This window comes from Chelonia mydas, chromosome 1 (genome assembly GCF_015237465.2).
Source record: "Chelonia mydas isolate rCheMyd1 chromosome 1, rCheMyd1.pri.v2, whole genome shotgun sequence".
Lineage (NCBI taxonomy): Eukaryota > Metazoa > Chordata > Testudines > Cheloniidae > Chelonia > Chelonia mydas.
The window spans coordinates 165,429,736-165,453,281 of NC_057849.1; the positions used below are offsets into that span (position 1 = coordinate 165,429,736).

Consider the following 23,546-nt stretch of genomic DNA (forward strand, 5'->3'; position numbering starts at 1 on the left):
GATTGTCAGCATCTTGCCAACTGGGCATGTCACATCATGATACTTGTGACCTTGGATTTAAACATCAAAGCAGAGTTTCAGAGGGGAAACGGATATGACTAGTTTGGTTGCTAGCAGTGAAGATAAAGTGCAGAATGAAACTTAACATACCAAAACCGTCAAGACTGAGCCAAGTGGGACCTCAGGACTTAAACTGTTGCTATACTTCGGGTTTTGAAAATAGCAAAATCATGGGAGCATACTTTGGAAACCATTATCAGGTTTGCGTGAATTTCATTTTCTGACAGGCTGAACAGGTTTGGAAAATTACAATTGGCGCCTCAGATTACAAATGACTGGGGCTTCATTTCTGGCCTCCCTTTCAAATAGCTGTTGGCTGTGCTATGGTCTATGTGGTCGTCCAGGAATGGCATTGTTGGCAATGTATAATTTACTAGTTCAGTGGTGCCACTCTGCTAGTGACACCTCAAGGATCAATACCACAGCATTGCAGTTTGGTAAATAATTGGGGCGTGTGCAAATGGACAGTGGGTCATTTCATTCTGCTTCCTCTCTATTTTAGACATAATACTAGGGTAAATATTCACTTCGGTAAGCAATGGATTAGATACGACAGGCTAGTAAGCTAAATAATGGGAGTTGCAGATCTCATCCCCAGCAGATGCTGCCAGAAATTCACTTTGGGAGGTTACTTTGCTGATAGTGTAACTTTTCTGAATGTTAAAGTAATCTGACATAGCTTTGTGCATCAAGTTGGAAATTTACCCCTAAGGGCCTAACTTAAACCAGCAAAGGCCAGGAAATTCAGATCAGTGGTTGTTGTTCCACTCATTTGCTTCTAGAAACATTTCCTCACTGGGGTGAGATAAGATCATGATGTCAGCCTGGATGGTTAAGCTATATGGACATAATCCAGTTCTTACTGAAGTCCAAAGAAAAACTCCCATTGGATTTCAGTGGGAGTTGATCAAGCCCTATTTAAATTTCTTTTATGTAGTTTATTTCTATAGTCTTAAATCACTTTAGTGTTACATTGTTTAAATGTAGCTTTTATATAGTTATTTACAGATGGGCTGTTTATGATCAGTCAATAGTGTAGAGGAGCAGCAAGACCGTATGCTAAAATCCCAATTAAACTGTTGATGGGAGAAACTTATTGTACATCTCTAATATCCTATCTTGTAAATGAAAGAGCCAAAGCAACTTTAAAGTGATTTTTAAACTTTTGTTATTTATGCATATAAAATACATTTTGTGTACATCAATTTCTCTGTCTCTCACACACAGCCACACTGTTTTCTCATGCATGTTCCCTTCTCTCCAGATGCCCTGGTTCTGGCTGCAGAACATGTGACTCTTTCCATGGCTCAAAGGCCAGAGAGGATATGGGGCATTCCCTCTACAGAAGGGATGAAGGAAGGCACTATCTAATCAATCCTAGCTCAACTTGGAGCAGAACTTGGATCCCCTCTATGGCAGAGCATGGCGACTAGATCACTTTCCCAATTTTACTGATTCCTTCTATGTAAAGAACCTGCTCCGGGTGAGTTTTGTCTTTGTTTCAGTGCAGCTAGAATTCCTGTTGCAGGCAGCCTAGCCTTTCTACAGGATGGGTAGTCTTGGAAGGATTAAATATTTATCGCTGTGTCAATAAATGTCAACTTTGCCTTACACACACAATCTGACTAAAAATATTTCTATCAATAATAATCAAAAATTACAGTAAGAAAAGTAAGAAATTATATTTTTATGATCCTCCACCCCAAAATAGTCAAAATTATTCACAGGAAAAATCATTTCCCAAACAGCTGTAATTAATGGTTAAAAACGATGGATGGGGAAAGCTCAATATGGGATTTGTTGATGTTGTGTCTGTCCTGTTTGGCAGTTATGTCTACCCAATCTCAATCTTCAGCTTCAGGCCACATCTTCGAATCCAGAAGCAATGATGGATCTAAAGTCACAGCAGTAGTTTTTGCACCTCTGTCTGGGAAATAAGATGTGTTTCTTTGTTTGTTTGTTCCTCTCTTGTGCAGAGCTTGCAACAATAATTGAAGGAATAATGCCCTTCAGCTTGGGAGGTTTCCTTTCTTCCCCGCTCCGCCCACCCCAACCCCCACGCCCAGCCCGAGAAAGCATAACACAATGATTAAAAGTCACTAATATTTCTCCATTATAAATTCTCATTTTCATTATCAAATAATTCATCTCTCAGCCTTTAATTTTACACTTATTTTGTCATGTTTGGCTCAGCTTCGGTGACTTCTGTACTGACTTCTGTGTGAGTGAATTAAAGAAGTAGGTACTGGAAACAAAATCTCATTCTCTTCCCATGGTAATTTCCTACAAAGCTCTCGTTATTGTTACCATAGGTTGTGTTATTGGCACCACCACAGAGGATCAGGAAACAGGATCAGACAACATAATCTGATTAGTACTCTGCCCCCAGTGATTGATTATAGTGCTTCTTTTAACATGTAAGTATTCTTGGGGGCTTACCACTGCTGCAAAGGACAGACTATTATAAAAGATGGTGCATCATGTGTTTTTGAAAATGTAATCTGTAGTTAATAAGGGATTCCTAACACAAAGCATGCAAATTAGTCTCTGGAGTGTGATAAAACCGAATCACTGAGGAGTGTCAAAGATACTAGTGCGTGATGGTGAGCAAGACATTTTTACATTTCACAGTGTCCTTGAAGTAGAGTTTGCTGTAATTTAATTCCTGTGAAGAAATTGGCTCTCCTATAATGCTGCCTGCAACCTTTTTTATTTTTATGGAACTTGTCAAAATTACACCTGGAAAGCTTTTCTGACAAAAAGTGGCCTTTAAAAATATGGAAGTTTTCATGAAAAAATGTGGACATCTTTGAAATTTTTCATGAAAGTTTCCACATTTCTATTTATATCTTTTGATCAGAATTTTTAATGAAATCACATTTGAAATAGTTATCATTGCTAACATAAAATATTTGATACATTTTTCTCAGAACCTTTTGTGGAAATGGGTCCATTTCACATCGTGCAAAATTGAAACTGTTTTTTCAAACATCCTGCAAAATTGGTTTACCCTTTTTTGACCATCGCTGATTTTTTAAATATCTAAAAAATATTACATACGCGCATATTAATGGTATATATAGTATCTGAGCATTATACAACTTCTATATTTCTTTTCTAAAAGGGTTTTGAACTGGATTTATATTTTGGAATTATTGGTGAATGAATAATATTTATTTTGGGTCAGAGTGAGGGTTGTGATGTGGTGAAATATACATTACTTTGTACTTTATGAGAATAGTTTTTTATGTAGGCAGAATAGGATGTATGATGGCCTTAACTATACATTTCCAAACTTTTTAAATGCTTATATTTTGTAAATTATGTGACAGGTAATCCATTTTTTTTCTGGGGTTGTCTACCTGGGAAAATTGATGAGCATAGCTAGTGCAGAATAAGCTATTTTCAATAGCCTGTGAGCATTGTTCCAGAATAAAAGTAATTTTATTTCAGAATAAGTACTCTGCTTTGGAAATGCACTAATTATTCGAGAATAAAGTATTCCACAACAGATCATCCACCTGGGGAGCTCTTGCTTTCAGCTTTTTCCACAATAGCTATTCTGGTCAATGTCCCCATATAGATAAGCCCTCACTCTCCAACCTCATTTGGTTTTTGAAACAGCTTTTTGGTGTGTTTTTTAATGATTATATTCACAAGATTGTGATGAGGAAAACATACAGCTACTCCTCAGTTTCAATGAGGAGTCCATCAGTTTCTTGAGTTACATCTCATAAACATGGGGCTTGTGACTCTGTTTTGTTCTAAAAACAAAAGAGATTTTTATACAAAATGCTAAGGGACACACACTTATTCAGGTCTGTTAGATGACATCCGCTTCAGACTGGCAGTATGATTTTGCCTATTGCCTGTATTGACTACATAAGTGGCTTTAGTGACCCAGGCATCACAAGATGGGACTGATGCCTTCTTGGCAACCAAAGGGTTAGCTGGAGATTTTCTTTGACTCATATCAAACCTGAGGAATTCTCATGCTGTCAGAAATCTCAACTATGCATTGGGTGACCATATTTCCCTATGCTGTATACGGGACACCTGGTAAATTAATATATATTGCACATTTTGTTTATAACACTGGGGAGATTCAAGTAGTGTGTTTCCTGAATTCTCATAGAACCAGATTTTTCAATGAGAGCTTATCCACACCACTGTATATTGTATGGTATGGGAATGAGATTTTACCTCGGTAGGAACCAGTAGCATCTGGAAGTAATGGGTGGAGATGAGTTTAGACTTGTTTGATATTATCATTCTTAGTATCACTATCTGTTCTAAAGTTTTAAAAGTGCCTAAAACAATTCTCTATTACTGTCTGGCATTTGCCGGCAGGGTAAAAATTTGAATAGGTCTGATTTAAGAATATCACCAGTGGGACTCAAGAGCCTGAGATTCCAACACTTGACTAATATTGTGCGATCTGAAAGATCTTTGATTCCTAGCATTGCATAGGTGGCCCAGGCGGAAAACAGGAAAAGGTTGGAGGAAAAGCTTTAGAATGTCAAAGAAAATCATTACGGGCTTTAATTTGTCAGCAAAGGGAATTTGAGGGAACAGAAACCTAAGAAAAGCAAAAACTGAAAAAGATGTAGCACGTTAAAAGCGAGCAATGTTGAATGTTCGGCTGTTATCTCTCAAGCATTTAGTAAATCGGAGATTGAAAAAAACCAGCCAGAGCTCATTTTAAGATCCCTGAAAAAATGTGTTGCTTTTGGACTAAAAGCAATCATGCAATATTTGGAATCACTAGAAGAGTGAGCAAATGTGATTTGTTTCATTAGAAAAAAGCTGAATTAATTGTTTACTCTCTGTTTGTGCATCCTCTATTTCTCTATTAATGGCTATTCCTTCCGCTTCTTGGATAGGTAACAGGGCACAAATGCCCCCTTCCTTTCTATTATTTTCCCCACTTTGTTTTCAGTTAGCAGAACTCCTTACTGGCAAGACTAGAACTGAAGGAAAAAAGCATACTGTTTCACTTAAAATTCTGAGCTGAAGCCAGTTTGGGGACATGACTGCAGCACATTATACTGTGAACTCAGAGACCTCAGTTTTGGAATGAATCAATCTGGATTCCTAGGCACACAACACAGCAGAAATGAAGGGAGGGACCCAATTGCTTCACTTTCAGCAGCGCTAGCAACCAGTTTATGGGCAGCGTTCCAGCTGTCTCTGGATCTATTCACCAGTGGTTTATCTGTTAGAGAAGATAAACACAAAATAAGTAGAGATCATCAAAATAAAAATGTAAAATAAACAAGTAAGGGGTGGGGGGATATGTATTGCAGAGATTCCTGGATGTAAAAGCATGGGGTTATCTAGGGGCATTTTTCGTAACAAGATGGTAGTTCTTAGAAGAGATTTACAATCTCTAGTCCCCAGATCTTAATATCAACCACTGTTTGCTTTAATAAGTCTATAAATGTGATCCAGTTTATAATATTTGTTTACTCTCTGCTAAAAGGGCAGATGTTCTGTGTAGCTAAAGGATAAAGATGAAAAGAAAAGTGGTGGAGGGAATTAAAATCTAAAAGTATGATCTCGTGTACAGACTTTGAATTTGTGATACAAACAACATAGCATAACTCTGCCCCGAGGACTGGAAAAAGCTATATCCATATAAGCACTGGTAAATTGATATAATTGCATGCACACTAGGGATACACTATTCCGATATAGTTTAAGTGGTAAAACTTTCTAGTGTAGACAAGTCTTAAGAGAGAATCCATGCCCTAGAGAGCATGTAGTCTAATAGACATGACAGAAAAAGGGTGGGAGAAAGGAAGAATTATTATCCTTATTTTATAGATGGAGAACTGAGTCCCTATTGGACTTTGACCCTGAACCTGCAAACCTTTATGCGCAGGCTGAACTGAGAGTACAGTCCCATTGAACTCACCAGTGCTAAAGTTCAGCATGTGCCTAAGTGATCTGCCCAAGGTCAGAGAAGGAAGTCTGTGGCCAGGCTGTGAATTTAACCCAGATCTCCTGAATCTCAATCCAGTGCCTTAAGCATATGACCAATCTTCCTTACTAGTAAAATGTAAGAAAAAATCTTAGCAATAAAAGAGCCTGAAACTATTCCAAATAATATAGGCAAGTCATCCCCTACTGGACAATTTGCAAACACCTGAATATATGGAAAATTTCTTCTAACCTCAGACAGTTAGTGACTTTAGGGCTTCATGCCCTAAAGTTTGAGAGATTATATCCCTTGTAAGTTTATAATTAGTGAGTGGAGACCTATGACTTGTAGGTCTAGAGCTTTTTTGAAGAAGAGAAGTCTGGTGGCACCTTAAAGACTAATAGATTTATTTGGGCATCAGCTTTCGTGGGTAAAAAGTCACTTCTTCAGATGCATGTAGTGAAAATTACAGATACAGGCATAAATATACTGTCCCGCAACCTGAAGCAAATACTCACAAGCAACAACACACGATACTGCAGAAACACTAACCTAGGAACCAGTCCCTGTGACAAACCCCGTTGCTTACTCTGTCCCCATATCTACTCTAGCAACACCATCATAGGACCCAACCACATCAGTCACTCCATCAGAGGCTCATTCACCTGCACATCTACTAATGTGATATATGCCATCATGTGCCAGCAATGCCCCTCTGCCATGTACATTGGCCAAACCGGACAGTCTCCACATAAAAGAATAAATTGACACAAATCAGGCGTCAGGAACCATAACATACAAAAGCCAGTAGGAGAATGCTTCAATCTCCCTGGACATTCAATAATAGATTTAAAAGTAGCCATCCTGCAACAAAAAAAACTTCAAAAACAGACTTCAAAGAGAAACTGCAGAGCTACAATTTATTTGCAAACTTAACACCATTAATTTGGGTTTGAATAGGGACTGGGAGTAGCTGGCTCACTACAAAAGCAATTTTCCCTCTCTTGGTAGTGACACCTCCTCATCAGTTATTGGGAGTGGACCACATCCACCCTGACTGAATTGGCCCTGTCAGCACTGGTTCTCCACTTGTAAGGTAACTCCCTTCTCTTCATGTGTCAGTATATTTATGCTCGTATCTGTAATTTTCACTCCATGCATCTGAAGAAGTGGGTTTTTTACCCACGAAAGCTGATGCCCAAATAAATCTGTTAGTCTTTAAGGTGCCACCGGACTCCTTGTTGTTTTTGTGGATACAGATTAACACGGCTGCCCATCTGATTTTGAAGAAGTAAATTCTGCTTGCTACTGAGCATTCTAAAAAACATAGGCAGTAGCATTTCGAGATATATATTTCAAATCAAACCAAATGAAAATGAACCAACAACATTTATTAGAAAAACTAGGAATTACAAAAATTAGTAATTGTTTATTATAGCCGAATTATATTGAATGATCCATCTCTTTTCTCTCTCAGAACATTTTCAAGGTGGAACATTGAGCAATTTTTTTGTGTATGAATAATTAGTCTTTCAAGTGTGCCTCCAATATAAGGTCAAAAGCTGTTTTTCATATGCTCCAAGCAATTGAATTTCTTTCTGTTTATGTAATTCAGAGGTCAGGCTGCTTGAAATACTTCATGCACTTTTGTGACTGCCAATGAGAAAAGGCAAGCCTTTTTACAACATTGAATGGAGCTAAACTGAAATTTGTTTTTCATTTAAAGTACAGATTATAAAGAAGTTAGTCAAGCAGAATTTAAAATGACATGCATATTGAAGTGTGACAGTACATGTTAAGCAAAAACTGCCTGCTTCCCCAAGAAAATGTAAATATTATTATTCTTTTTAAGGATGGGGTTTTCAACAGTGCTCAGGTGGAGACAGGATAGGTTGGAGGAAGTTGCAGCAAGAGGTGGGAAGGCCAAAGAGAAAGAAGCATGAACAATGGAGTTCAGTTTTAACCACAATGAAACTGAGCTTGCAAAAGTTTAAGCTTGCTTCAGGAGATGAAACACTGAGGAGAGAGGGAGAAGTTTGGGGTGGAGAGGAAAATCTGCAAACAGCTGATGGTAACTGAAGTACTGTGTTTGGATGAGGTCACTCTGGAATAAAGTGTGGAGGAGAAAGGGGAGTGGATCAAGGACTGAGCCCTAAAGGACTGTCAGAAAGGGAGGAGTAAATTGGAAGGGGAGTCACTGAAGGAGTTGCCAAAGGAGCAGATGGAGAAGTGGAAAGAGAATCAGAAGTACACAGAGTCCCTGAAGATGAAGGAGGGTGTGGCGTATCTAAAAGTCAGGAGTGAGCCACCATGTCACAGATGGCAGATAGAGGAGAATGTAAAAGAGGCATTGTGATTTGGCCAGAACGATCACTGGTGACTGTGGAGTGTAGTTCCAAAAGAGTGGAGTGGGGAGAAGCTGGATTGTCGGGGTTCCAAGAGAGAGGTAAAGGGAGAGTAAGACAAGGCAGTGGGAATAGAGTGCACATGTGAGAGATTTGGAGGCAGGAGGAATGAAGTAGGTGAAGTGGCAGTTTGGGAAGCTGGTGGGATCAAGAGAAGGTAGTTTGGGAATGCGGAAGAATGAAAGCAGAGGAAAGGTGCCAGCTGAAAAGGCTTGACTGAGGCTAAGGAAGAGATAGCAGAGGAGGCTAGGAGGGTACAGGATTGGGGGGATAACAAACAAGACTGGGATGGACACTTCTGAGTCAGAAACCAGATTAAAGAAGGAGAGAAGGCAAAGGAGAGAGCTGAGAAGGAAAGGGAATAGAAACTGAAGGAGGATTATATCAGTTTTCTCTTTAAAGCAGTCAACAAAATTGTGGATAGAAAATAGGAATTGGTAAGGGATCCCCATTTAAAAAGGGACCAAACTGAAGAGGGAACACATTCTCACATGTAGTTATGAGACTCGAGTATAGATCCTGTCTACATTTCCCACTAACCCCAATACTTTAAATGATAGCTTTTAGAAACGTTTTCCAGCATGCTTTGCATTTCCTGTAATGGAAAATACTATCCTTCATAAAAGCCTTGGTTACATTCTTGGCATTTTCCAGCTCATTCTGTATCTTTTGCTTGTGATCTATAATTTAATACTGTTGTTGATCTTCTTCATTTCCCCATCAATCTTGTAACAACACTACCAATTTTCCCTTCTACATATTTCACAGTATGGAAAAGGTTCAATAGGCTTCCCTTTGTGTGGAATCCAAGCACATGTCCTTTGCCAATTATTGCACAGGGATGGCAAAAGAGCAAACGCACCTCTTCTGTGTTCCTCCTCTCTCGCTGAAATCAAACTGATATTAGAAGCAGAAATACATTTCTCACGCATCTCTACATCTCTCTGTTTGGTCATTTATGCTGAGCCAGCCACCAAAGCATCTGAGCACCTAACCTGCATTCTGTTATTATTAATCCTGTTTGTGTATCATCTGTGAACCCTAATGTATATCTGGGCTCCATTGCCCTAAGCATTGAAAAGACACAGTCTGAGAAAATCCCTGCCACTGAAGAGCTTACAAATGAAATAGACCAGACAGACAAAGGGAGTATTATTATCCCCACACTATAAATGAGGAACTGGTAAAATATCTGAAAGTGCCAAAGTGACATCTCTAGGCCCGCGCCACTTCCCTCAGCCCCCATTGCCCTGGAGCGGCGAACCGCAGCTAGTGGGAGCTGCTATCGGCCAAACCTGTGGACAAGGCAGGTAAACAAACCGGCCCAACCCGCCAGGGGGCTCACCCTGGTGGGCCGCATGCCAAAGGTTGCCGATTCCTGACTTAGAGTAACAACAGGCATTACCTATAACAGGGAAATAATACAGATTCTCACATAGATGTCCTTTTCGCTCCAATTCCTAAAGAAATCCCAGCCTTCTCATATAACATTTGTTGATTTAGTTAATTGCAAGTATTTCCATGGTTGAGGCGGATTAGTTATCTCTGTTAATGTAGTCTGTAGTATTTATTTCTGATTTAATATTTGAGTTGCAAGATATTCTGTGGTGAAACAAAATGTAATTTAAAAAAAAGTACATTTCAGAGAGTAAAAATAGGTCCCTAAATGTATAAGGGTACAGAAAAAAAATGTGTAGAATTATGGAAAACCTATAACTTGGTGTGCACAGAAAAAAAATGTGTAGAATTATGGAAAACCTATAACTTGGTGTGCACTTGTCCTCTTAGCTTCTGGAGGGTAACATGCTTACGTGACTCATTTTATCTAGCACACAGACCTATTATAGAACTGTATGATTTCTCCCCAAATTCTCTTTATACTATTTTAAACACTAATAATTTTATTTCATGAGACTTGTCACTAACACAGTATCTGTTATTTATTTATTAATATCGGAAATGTTCATTTGTCTAAATACCTTTTCAAGATGTTTAGTTATTGACAAAGGGAGTTTTAGTTACAAATATAAATTGCAAGAGAAATACGTAGGTGGGTTGAGTGAGTGCACATATGCAGTATGTTCTTCTTGAAATCTGAGACCTCTTTCAATTTAAACTCCTTTTAGCCTTGATCCCGTGATTGGATCCATGACCCCATGCAAAGACAACCTGAAGTAAATGGGGTTCCACACAGGCAGAGGGGGCCTTGATAATTGATTCCGATGCAGAATTGTAGCTTTTCTGTAGTACTGTTCGCTATGGGACTGATCCTGCTCCCATCTAAGTACGGAAAAGTTTTGCAGTGGGCTTAGCTTGGGAGCAGGATGGGACCTAAACAGAACACAGAAGGAAAGCTGAAAGGTATAGTCTGATTATTTTAGAAGTAGACTATGGTTTTGTGGGTGCAGTTCTGCCACTGCAAAATTAGAGGCCAGGTTCAGGCCTGGCTGAAAATTAGGCACATTTACTTTTTTGTTCTTGCTGGAGATTTTAACTCCTTAGCTTGTGCTTTTCACATTGCCAATTAAAAAGAGACGGTCAGGGAACTGTTAATGGGAAACTAACGCTTTCACTCCTAAGGCTTGAGTTCAGATCCACCCCATGGCAGTAGTAATGGAAAGTCACTGCCATCTGATGACTCTTTGGCCTAAATGGTCTAACCACAGATGTCCACATTGCAGTTGGCATCCTTGTTGGCACCGTAGCCTCAACAGAAAGTCAAAGGATTATATTGGCATGGAAATGGACCTACTCTCTTGCTCCTAAAGATGATCCCATTGAATCAGATTTAAAGGTCTATGACTGTGGGGGAAGTGGTAAGCTTGCACTGCTGCTGCCCATGCTGTAACTGTCTTATGGATAAATAATGGACTTCAGTCTCCAATGTTATCAAGCTGATACCTCTCTCAATCCAGCTCTCTGAAACAACGACAACAAAAAGGTGGTCAACTGAAATTAGGCCTTTCAGTTCATAGAATCTCAGGGTTGGAAGGGGCCTCAGGAGGTCATGTAGTCCAACCCCCTGCTCAAAGCAGGACCAATCCGCAATTTTTGCCCCAGATCCTGAAATGGTCCCCTCAAGGATTGAACTCACAACCCTGGGTTTAGCACGCTAATGCTCAAACCACTGAACTATCCCTCCCCCCAAATTATCCCTCCCCATATTAGTACATTTAGCCACACGAGTATGTGTCTGCTGAACATATCTGGTACTGTATGTTTAGCAGCAGTTAACTGGTTAACGTACATTTTGTATTGTATCATATTTTAAAATAATACCCCAAGGCTCAGGCCTGTATATCCAATCAATCTTTCCCTATTTTATATTTTTTAATAATTCAGAAAAGCAGATGAATTGAATATTACATTTTTCATTAACAGATTTAGACACAGCTACCAGTCCCTTATGCAATCAGTTCAGCATTTAAAATCATAACAGCTCCAATCTAATTTTGGCAGTTAATTTTTCCCTTTAATTGAATGTATTTTAATATTTTCTTTAGTTTCTTTTAAAATCAGCTCTCCAAATATACAATAAATGTAACAGCTTGTGTAACCTTAGTGGTCTCTTTCCACATTCAGTCATAGTAGATTAAAAATGCAGTCATTATGAAACAGCCACATGAACAGATAAGGAAATTTAATCATCAGAGCTGGTGGGGAAAAAATTGTAAATTTTTTGTTTGTTTGCGGCGGGGGGGGGGGAGGGTTTGTTTAACCAATCCTGGCCTGTTTTTGGAAGTTGAAAACTTATTTTGAAATTGTCCTCGTTTTTGTGTTTTGTTTGCTTTGTGGGAGACGGGATAATTTTGTTTCTTTCACATTGTTTAATGGAAAATACTCTTTTCTGACCAGCTCTAGTAATAATGAACATCTCTGGAATGTAAAGAAGTTAGAATCTTCAATGGCTATCTGTAGATCATAAGTTTCCTGAAGAGAGGCAGCTTGTACAAAACTGAATCATCTCTCCCTACATAAGAAAGAGAGGTGTGAGCATAGGGCAGTCAGAAGAGCTAACTCAATAATTTGGAAAGAAAATAAATGGAGGAAAGGTAAAATTTCCCACATATTGTGTGTTAATATATGCTATGAAGTAATTGGGGGACATCTGGGACACAAGGAAAGTATTTAATAATTCCCACCTTCTTCAGAAATCTGAGATAGCGTAGAATAGATGTAACTTATGGGGAAATCTTCAACAAAGGAATATATTCTCTGAACCATGTTCTATGCAATTAAAAATACAGTTATAACAATTAGTATTATCCAGGTATTTATCATGGAAAAATATGAAACAACCAAATGAGCTCAGAAAATAGAAGGTGGTAGAGAGTAAAAGCAAAGAAATCGCAATAATTGAAGAATCTAGTCAACTGATTACCCTTCCTTAGAAAAAGTTTCCCTAAAAATGATGACATATTACATATTATAGGTTATACACTATAATTATGGAAAACAAGGTTTAAATTTTCCTCTAATTTTGGGTGCCCAACTGTAGACATTCAGAGGTTTTAGGGAAGTTGAGTACTTACAACTTGGACTGAAGTCAGTGGGAGTTGCAGGTGCTCTTTAGATCAGATCCCAAGTGTGTCAAATGTAGGTATCCAATGTCTGAGGCACCCTAAATCAATGGCTACTTTTGGAAATGTCAGCCTGAATAGTTTGGCATATTTAATTAAAGGGACATCGTAATTGAAATCTAGCCATTTAAAGAAAAAAGTTAACTGTAGTTCCAGGTAATATATCTGCCCTTTGGTTCCCCTTCCAATTTTTGTGATTCTCCAGTCAAATCTTACTATTTTAAAAGAATGTTTTTCTGTTCTTTTTGCCTCACAAATAGGGGAAATGGACTGACAATGCAAGATAAATCTATCTAAATTCTTTTTGGGTGCCCTTCATTCTTCGTAAGATCTGAATGGCTCCAAAGATTTAAAAAGTCAGAACAGCATCTCTCCCTTTCCCTATCTTCACAGTGGGTTTGAGTAATAAATAGCTTGATTAGGTCAGTGAGAGATTGTTAGCATTTTTTTTGTGAGTGAGAAGAGCTATTGAGGGAAAGCGAGTTGAAGTTATGATGAGGTTTGAATTTAGTTCTGAACTTGCTGATATTAATGGTCATTCTTATCTCTTCATCCAGGGACTTCCACAGTCTTGGTTAGGCTCCAATACTTGCTAGAAGGATGGACTTATAGAAGAACCCTGCTACAGGGTTCCAGATGTTTTCTTTTCTCTTTTATCATTTAGGAAGGGGCAAGGGCCAAGTCACAGGTGTTGGTCAATTGCAGAGCAGGCATCCAAGCCTCCATTTGTGTCAGTGGGCAAAATTCTTGGAAGGAAGATTTTGTTGTGCCTGAGTTTGGTTTCTTATGTGCTCTGGAGACATTCCCGATGTGGGTGAACTTCTCTGTGAAAGAAGAGTGATTTTTCACAGGCGGCGATGCTGGATCTGAGATTTGGTGGAGGCAATCTGGTTTTAAGAAGTGGTTTCCAATCTGGAAAACTTCAGCAGGTGGAACTTTGCTGCTTCTATGGAAAAGAAGAAGTAGGATGTCTTTGGCTATGTCTACACTTGCATGCGGACTCAGGGAGTTGATGTATATGTGCTTGTGCATATTCCCCATACTGTGCACCAAGTGTCCACATATGCTATGCTGGAGATAGGTATAAATTGTGTATACGCATTTACCTTTGTCCACACTCTCTCTTTTGTTACACAGCATCTGCACTACCATTTCAGGGGTGGTATTCCAGGATTCTATATGTCACTGGAAACATTTAAGGAACTGTCATGCTGTGTGGTTTTGGTACTGTCCACCACCTTCCCACATTTGCCAATGACAGTTCCTGCTTATCTTTGTCTCCTGCCAAACTGGGTGGAAGATATGGCGCAACTGGATGTTGTGTTCTGTTTCTGATCCTTCTTGCAGGATAAATGTTTATACAGTGGAGTAGATGATCTCTGAGATGCTGGAAGGAATCTGGGAAGAACTTTCCAACACACTGAAGACAACTTGCTGTGAGATTGAATTTGGGTCTCTTGGAATAGATATGGTTCCAGAATGCCACAGTGTGCCCATCAGTGGACTGTCAGTTCTGGTGTAGGAAAACCAGCACAGTGTGGTAGAATCACATCGTTTTGGAAAACTGGGATGACCAGCAGTGGCTTCAGAACTTCCAAATGGAGAAACAGACCTTCATGAAGCTGTCTCAGGAGCTTGCACCACACCTCTAGCACCAGAACACTTGATTCAGGAAAGTCATACCAGTGCAGAAGTGGCTGGCTATTTCCCTGTGGAAGCTGGCAACACCAGACAGTAACCTGTCAGTTGCAAACCACTTTGGAGTTGGAAAGTCCACTGTTTTGGTCATGGTTGGGTTTGCTAGGCAATTAACAGTGTAATCTTCCCATATGTGGTTGTGATAAACAAAGTTCTGGAAATAATAGCTGGATTTGAGAAGATGCATTTTCTGAACTGTGCAGGGGCCATCAACAGTGCCTGCATCCCAATACTTAGCCCAATAAAAAGGGGTAAGTGAATATGTGACCCGAAAAGGACATTTATCTACCCATTTTCTATGTTCGCTCATTCTGCAAGGCTTGGTGGACCACAGAGTTAGGGTCAGGAATACCAATGTGGGAAACACATTCATGATGCCAGGGTGCTGAGGAGATCATGGAAGAAGGTACTTTATTACCCAGAAATGACATAGTTCTCTATGGTGTGTCTGTGCCAGCAGTTGCTTTGGCCTAGCCTGCATACTTGCTCCCAACTTGGCTCATGAAACCACACCCTGACATCAATGACCCTGGAAAAAGGAAATTTAATTACTAAGTTTGTAGCTAGAGAATGGTGTGAATGTACGCTTGGTAGGCTGAAAGCCTGTTGGCAATGCCGGCATGCACCTGTTGGGATGCCAATATGACCAACGCTACTCGCATAATTGTCACCCGTTACTCACAAACTTTGTGGAGGGTGCAAGTGGGGAGTACTTCCATCCAGAGTGGGCATGGATAGATATGGTTTACAAACTCTATACAGACAACTGGATCCCACCCATATCCACCCTGGTCCTGATTCCCAATGGGCAAAGGAAATCAGGGTTGCCATATGTGCCTGCCTACTGGAACAGCAGGGAAGCAGCGGATGACATCTGCCTGTGCTGAGGGATGTCTTCACACCCCATGTGGCTGCTGGAAAGGCACAAGAAGGAACATTGGCACGTAATTGTGGGGCTTCATAACTCTGTAAAGGTTTTGTTCCCCTGTAGTTTTTTTTTTTAAACTGGTAAGGGAGGGAAGAAGCAACCACTCCTCCCCACTAGGCTGCAGGCAGGGGAGGAGGGCACCAGTGGTGGGGGGATGCAGGGGCAAAAGTGGAGGCACAGGCACAGGGCGCGGGGGGCCAGCTCCTCCGGCTGCACTTGGATAGGGAAGGGCTAGAATGGCATCGGGGGTGGGGGAGTGCAGTGTGCAGGGTATACAACGTCAAGGGGTGGGGACATGGGCTCAGGGAAAGGATGTGGGAACACTGAACTGTGTGCTGGGCAGGGCAGGGGCCAGCAGGAGGCAGGGGGGACAGGAAACAGCTGAGGGTGGGGCAGGTGGACACAGGGGGTAACCAAACTACTGGGGAAGGGCGGGGCAGGCAAAGCAACAAACTTTCAGGTTCCAGGGCAGGGCAGGTAAAGCAACAGACACTAGAGGGCTGGGGCGGGGCAGGCAAGCTAACAAAGTCGGGAACCTAGGGCAGGGTCAGGGCAGGTCAGGCAAACAACAGGGGGGGAAAATGTGCAGGGGTCCAGGGTGTGGAGGGGTGGAAAACAAACTTAGCTGCAGGGAGTGGGTGGGGCAGGCCACAAAGGATAAAGGGGCAAGCTGCTAAGGGAGGGAGGTAGCGGGGGGGCCCCAGCCAAATGCAACTGGGGGAGGGGGGCCAAGTCCAAATAAAGGGGAGGGCAAGTGCACCCACGAGCGCTTGTGAGGCTCAGTCTCTTGCTCGCTGCTGCAAACAATCCCAGGTGTTGGTGGGAGAGGAGCAAGCAGCCCCATTGAGGGGCAAAGAGAAGGTCCTGGTGGTATGCTGGGTCATGGAGGGGGCAGTGGTGATGGTGGAAAAGTAGGGGACAACAGCTGGACTAGGGGAGGGCTCCGTGCCTCTCCCCCGGACCCCCACAGCAGCAGAGGCTACCACCACCCCAGGAGCACAGGTGTTAGTCACTCAGTCCAACAGCAGCCACAAATCCCCTCCACAGTGGCTCGCAGCAGTCTTCCTCCTCCTTGACGAGGGCAGTAGGCTCAGCAGCAGCAGCAAGCAGGTGGCAGCCAGCCAGGTGAGGCCCCAGGCAGGGAAGGTGGTAGTGGTGGTTGTAAAGGGGTCCTCGTTTCTCCCTCTGGAGGGACGGGGAAGGGGGGGGGCAGGCCAGCAGGGCCCCCTCTTCCACACAACAACAGCAGCAGCAGGGAAGGGAGCTCCAACCAGCTAGCAGCAGCAGTCCCCCAAAGAAGGGAGCTCCGGCCAGCCAGCAGCCCAGGGCCGGGAGAGCTCCAGCCAGCAGCACCACAAGGGAGGGAGCTCCAGCCAGCAAGGCAGCCAGAGCGGACAGTCCAGTCACTGTAGTGAGGCCTTATTGGAAGAACCTGGGAGGCCCTTCTAAAGGGAGGCACTTCTAAAGGCCCCTCTCCAAGCCTCGCGGGAAGGACCCTGGACCCGGATTCCAAATGAGTACTTGGGACAACTAATGAAAAAACAAGGTCAGAAGTGGTAGTCAGAGGTTCAAAATGAGAAATCCAGATGGAGATGCTGAGCAGAGGAACGTGGACAGCGCGCACTGCTCCTCAAAGTTGTCTAGGGAGCCAGCGGACACTGCCCAGTGGAACTCTGTCTGGAGACGTGAGACTAGGGAAGACCGGAAATAGGCTCCACAGTCGCAGAGCACCCTCTTGTCCAGTATCCTCCTCCTGGTATTGTAAATGGTGACCTTGGCCAGGGCCAGGAGGAGGTTGACGAAGAGGTCTCACAACTTCATGTGGCCACGGATAGCTGTATGGTCAATAGCTGATGGTCAATAGCTGTTCGTTCCTGTGACTATTCACCCATTACAAACATTTATTGCTGTGCACCTTCACTGCTTTTACACCTTATGGGTTAGGTTTGTGCTATGGAGCATGACAACCAGGCGGTATTGCGATCATTGTGCAATGCTTTTGTGTTAGTCTTGCAAACAGGTGTTAACATTGTTACTAGAAGCACACAATCCGTTTAAACAATCTTATCAACACTTCCTTAATGGGGAGAGAACGGGGTTCTCACACATTCTTTGCACTATTCCTTGTTGGCAGTGATCAGTGCACTTACTGGTTTTATGCATCACTATGCCCAAGGTTGAAACTGGTCAAGTTGTGGTGGGGGTGAAGAGGAGGGGGCATTTAATCACTGTTCAGTGGCAGATGCCTTTGCTGTTACTTTAGTTATGTTTCCGTGTTCTGTAAATGAATCTAAGGCACTTATCTACCTATTTTCTGTGTTGTAATTACCAATGCTTTCTAAGCACATAACAATGCACTTTCCCCATCCCTCTGGTGTATTCTTTAGAATTTTGATATTTATGGGGACCTGGGTGTGAGGAAGTGAGTATGGGAGGGGTTATCAAACTAGAGAGTTACACAGATCAAAGTTGTGTGCTGTGAATTGTGGGGCCAAATCCACAACTTGAAAACATTATGTCCATCATACTGAGGAAGGAGGGTCCACAAGCAAGTCAAGGAAACCAGAATATTTCTTAAAAGTGATATGTGGAATGTGAAATTGAAACTTTAAAAAGGAATGTAAATCAAGAGACAACAGGTCTGACTTTGTGAACAATGTCCAAATGTTAATGTCTCTGACCCCTTCTCCTTGCTTTTCCCCTCACATGAGGGGGAAACAACTGTGAAATTTTTTTCAGGGAAATAACCAGGGATGTCTCCTGCGCAAGGTTTGGAGGCCAGATGTTTGCTGGGCTCCAGGGGCTGCCTCAGGCTCACTGTTCCCCTCCTGCATGCTCAAAGGGGATACCCTTTGAGGTGTTTTGGCGGATGGTGGAAGGTGTCCTGCAGGTTTCTCCTCATCACTCAGTGGGCAGCCACTGGAGGAGGAGGAAGCAGGTTGTGCTGGTTCCCAGATAGGTGCAGTGGCCACAGCAGCAGGCAGGCCCTGAACTCGTTTGGCCACCAGTTTTATTAGTGACTCCATTAGGGCATGCTCCCAGAGTTCTCCTCCATCTGCTTCTGCTGGGGCGCTGCTCCTGCCCTCCCAGAGGAATGGCTTCCTTCTTGGGAGCTGAAGGTCCTGCCAATTCAGAAGGTAACATTATATTTTTCCCATTGGAAGAAGCAAAGAAATCCCCTCACATAATATAACTTTGCTGTAGAAGGCCACAATATTGATACTTTTCAGCATTTGAAGAATGCAACTGTTAGAGTACTCTTGATTTTCAGACAACTTTTGCAGGACCCGAAGAACAAGTAGAGACTAATAATGGTAAGATACATTTTTTTTTAAAGTGAAAGTTTTACAGTTTCTTGAGGGAGGCAGGGATTCAGTTCCTTTCAGGGGCTATGTTTTCAGTGTCTAGTAAGACTTAAAGACTGGCCATCATTTGGAGAACATAGCAGTTTTCAGGGTACCAGAATGGAAAAGAGAGGTGGCTTTCCAGTCCTATAGAGGAGATCTGGATATCTGTGCCAGAGTGATGTTTCTGCTAGTGGTCACCTCTCTACATATTGCTGAATGGGAGGTGTTTGGCCAGCTATGAAAATGGATCAAGAACAAGCTGGAGTTTCTGCTGCACCAAAAATTTGCTGAAATATACTTACAGGACTGGGAGGCAGTCTGACTGAAAATTAACGATATTCTCAGCTAGCATACAGCATTTCCATGGAAAGGGAGAAGCAAACCACTACCTCCAACCTCTCCCCCAGCTTTGCCAGAAAATCCATCCTCTGTACCCGGCTGACAGCAGTGAAAGGGACAGGAAAAGAAAGAGTCACATCACAACTTCATTTAGTTCTCTGAAACTTCAGCTTAACTCCACAAGCCACTCACCTCCACAGAAAAATGACACCACATTGTGTTTGTGCAAGTGCCATAGCGGAGCCTTCCCCCACCCCCATTTTGCTCAGCTTGTGCAGAATGGCTTGGAGTAGGGAGAGGCCAGACACCAAGGACAGGGATGGTAAAAAATTGTTTAAACTTCCAAGGGAGAAAGGACTGCTGTGATGCTCCTTGTAACACCATAGGTTTCCAATGCTGTTCCAAGATCTAATTGCCCCTGCACCGAACCCCCCACCCCCTTTTGCACAGCCTCCATTTGTAAGAAGAAGTAAGGCTGGGGAATGGAGGGAAGCACAGACACTGTTTTCCAAGGAAGTAAAGAAAGACAGCTGTTAATAACTTTTACAACCAACTGCATATTTTCTACAACTATCCAATCCACAACCAGGACCTTTCTAAACACTTCCATCCCTTTCTTCTCATCTACGTGGCCCCCAAGCTTCAGTGCCTTTGTGCTGGTTGAGAAATGCACAGACAGAGAGACACAGTGATAGTTCTTTAATCATCTATTTTATAGCTTCTGCTATAATGGTTCAAGGGAAATCAATAAACTCATTGATTTATAGCTGTGTCATGCTCTGGGACAATTTCATGGTGGAGCAGAGTGGAGCTGGGCTTAAAATCAGGCATATAGCACCGAAGCAAGGAGGGATGTTGTGAGAGGAAAGTGGGGGGGTCTATCATAACTTACCAGCCTCGTGTTCTGGTTCCTGCCACAGCTTGGGGTTCTCCTCAGGTTCTTCCAGGGGCGGGGGAGTCAGAGGATCCTCTGGATAGATGTGCAAAATGATATGCTTCTCTTCCTCCAGATCCTCTGGGGCATCCTGCATGGTGACTGCTGCCTCCTTACCCTGGCACTCCTCGGCATCCCATCAAACAACTCAGCCGCTGAGTATCTGAACAAAACTGAAACCTTGTGACATGAACAGCTTAGTCACACTTGCTCTCGCTAGGATAAGTTCTGTTCACCTTGTTACTTCAACTCAGCCAAAAGGAAAAGAAGGGATAGGTGTTAGAGAGCGGATGATGCTGTGGTGGTTGATGCTGCCATGTATTGCGAGTGTTCTTCATTTTGACATTAGCTGAGTGTTGACTCATAGTTGTACTCGGACTGGGATGGGCCAGAGCTGTGCTTCAAGACTTTTTGTGAGGAAAAACAGAACAGTGCGTCACATTTCTGCCTATTGTATAGGAGCAGTTGCTCACAAGTCATCAACTCCCCTTCTGAGTACTGCAGTACTTTTGACTGGGGTTTTGCCTGATACATATGTTTAGCCAGTACAGGAAGTGGACCTCCACGCAAACCTCCTCCAACTCCTCCAGAAGACTAGCAGAGGAGGCACATCATGTAAGGGGGAGAGGCCGGAGAAAGGCAAAGAAAGAGGGGGAAAGTAAAACAAAGGAAGAAGGAGGGTAATGGAAATAGGGACATAGGGTAAAGCAAAAATTAGGGGTAAGTAGGGAGAGCAGGAGTGGGCTAGGTGAGGGTAAGAGGGGAGACAAACATAAAATAAAGGGTAATAAAAAGAATAATGGTAACCTGTTTGGAGGACAGGAGTGAGGGAGGGTGAAGAGACAGAATGGAGAAGAAAGGGAGAGATTAGAATGGAAAGCAAGAAGGGGGAGAGATCAGACAGTCACCTGGGGAAGATGAGAGGAACGAATAAGAGACAGATAATATGAGGAGACAGAAAATAAAAGATAAAGACAGAAGGCAAGACTGATAGAAGGATGAAGGAGATGGAGAAAACTACCTTGCCAGCTGCAGTGCCTCTGCTTTGTTACTGACAGGAAACCCTGCTTCAATAAGAGTCAATTCAGGCATCAGGAATTATGGGAGCGATAGACAAAGGTCTGATCATCTAACCTTATTTTGAAAATCTAAAGGCAGATGGTGAAGAGGAAAGGGAAATCCACAAGAGAGTTAACTGGCTCTCAGAAGCTACTCGGTCTTGTGCTCAATATTACTGATCAGCCAGTGAGAATGGTTCTGAAGATGTTATGCTTCTCTGTGTAGTGTTTTATTGGTTGTGTGCGTTGTCTCTCTGTATCCTGCCGTGAACTCATGTGTGGGTGTGGAATTTTGAACGGGAACAGATCACTCCATCTCTGCTGCTCATGCAGCTGGGTTGATCGTCCTAATAAACAAGTAGGATTGTTTATATATATGTATAATTTGCTTCCAGATTCTTACTGTTCCTCCAAACACAATAAAAATAGTGTCAGACTTCTTTCTGGCTTTGCAGTATTTCCTGATTGCATCAGGTTTTCTTCACAATATTTTTCATAGGCGGACCCTTGAAGAGAAAAATAATTCTCTCTCTTCTCCTATTTCTTTAGATCAGCTAGAGTTCTGTTAGCTGCCGATAGCTCTATACCGGCCAGAATCTTACTGCTAGACCCCATGGAGTCTCTATATTTACCCAATGGGTTCCCACTTAAAACATTTCCCAGTGGGTCCAGAGTGTATCTTCTTCCGTAATTGCCACTATATCTCTGCTAGCAGCACTACTGTAATGTGGACCAGTGAGGAAAGGCACTGTTGTCCTGTCTCATTATATGATACCATAAGCAGTTTCATTGCTGATATCTGTGTTGGAAGTAGAACAAATATTTTTTTCATGCATACAACACAGATGCCCCCAAAAAATCATTCCATTTTCCTTTGGGGAAATATTTTGATATGGACTGTTAAGAGCACAAGACTATCTAGAAAAATCAAAGATTCATATGACTGGAGTTTGTCTTGTGAAAAATGTAGATTAGTACTGTTCTAAAAAGTGTCATGAAAAGACAAAGTTTGCAGCTTGTTGGAGATATTTCAGACAAAATGGGATCTATAGGACAGCCGTGCCAGAATGCAGCTGTGAGTTTATTCCAGAATTTTCCATTTTCCACACACAGGTTTCATAGGTAGAAGAAATTAATTTAGGGCAAATTCACTTTTGAGTTTATTTTAAAAGACAAAAAAAAGTTCTCTTGCAACATTTGCACCTTCACATGCTGACACTGAGTTAGGATGTGCTGATGCACGGTCATGCCATACTGATGCTACATAATCACTAGGAGACACAAGGTCATTCCATTGGAATGTTGCATAGGCACACAGTTATGAAACCCAAAATAAACTTGGATCACCAGCTGCCCTGAAAGCCTACTGTGGCTTGAAGGTTGCCAAACAGTCCAATGAAAACCAGCACTGTCTCGAAAATATTGAGATGTGTGGCAATTTTATTGGTGATCAGAACAGCAAAAAGCCTCATGTACTTACTACCATCCCTCAAGGATAAAGACCAAATGATTCTCAGAAGATCTTGACTTGGGTGGGGGGGGGAGGGATTTTCAAAGGCACAAATGGTAGCTAAGTGCCTAACTCCCAGTGACTTTCAGTTAGTTAGGTCCCTAACTGCCATGTGTACCTCTTGAAAATTTCCCTCTACAAGTTCTGTCCTTAAGAAACATCTCTCTATCTAAGATCCTTGTATCTTCCTGTAGAACCTGAGCCCCTCACAATCTTTAATGTGTTTCTCCTCACAACACCCTGGTGATGTATCATCCCTGTTTTACAGGTGGGGGAACTGAGGTACAAGAGAAGCTGCGTGACTTGCGTAAGGTCACACAGGAGGTCTGTGACAGAACAGTGTTTGAACCCAGGTCACCCCTTCCTCATGAACATGAAGTTCATTGGCTGTAGATAGTAGCTAGTGCACAAATTAGCTATAGCAGAGAAACTATTGTAAAAAAATCTAAAAGTTTTGAACTGTCTCATTTGTTGATTGTACTCTGTGTTCCCAGGCTGTGGGCCTTGTTCTTATTCTCTGATCACCTACGTCACTTTATGCTCCATTGGCTAAAAGTGAGAAGAACCAGGTCCTGTGTGTAACATACACAAACCCCAGCAAATTCCCAAGCTACTCCTTGGTGAGAGAACAGGAACAGAGTGATGCAGACATATTCACAGAGAAGAATGTGAACAGGATGTTAATTTCACTGAAAATTCCTTCTTTAATAGACTCCTGATCGTTTTTTGTGAATAAAATCGGTTCTTGAAAAATGGCAATGAGT

The 23,546-nt window shown here is 42.2% G+C and overlaps 1 long non-coding RNA gene across 1 annotated transcript in view; it reads left to right on the forward strand.

Annotated features, from left to right (window-relative positions):
• Window positions 1-21,712, forward strand: part of LOC122464097 — a 154,941-nt gene extending 133,229 nt beyond the window's left edge. The window contains exons 2-3 of the long non-coding RNA XR_006287973.1: window positions 1,325-1,543; window positions 20,291-21,712. This is a non-coding gene — a long non-coding RNA (uncharacterized LOC122464097). The remainder of the gene's footprint in view (window positions 1-1,324; window positions 1,544-20,290) is intronic.
• Window positions 21,713-23,546: the final 1,834 nt, after the last annotated feature.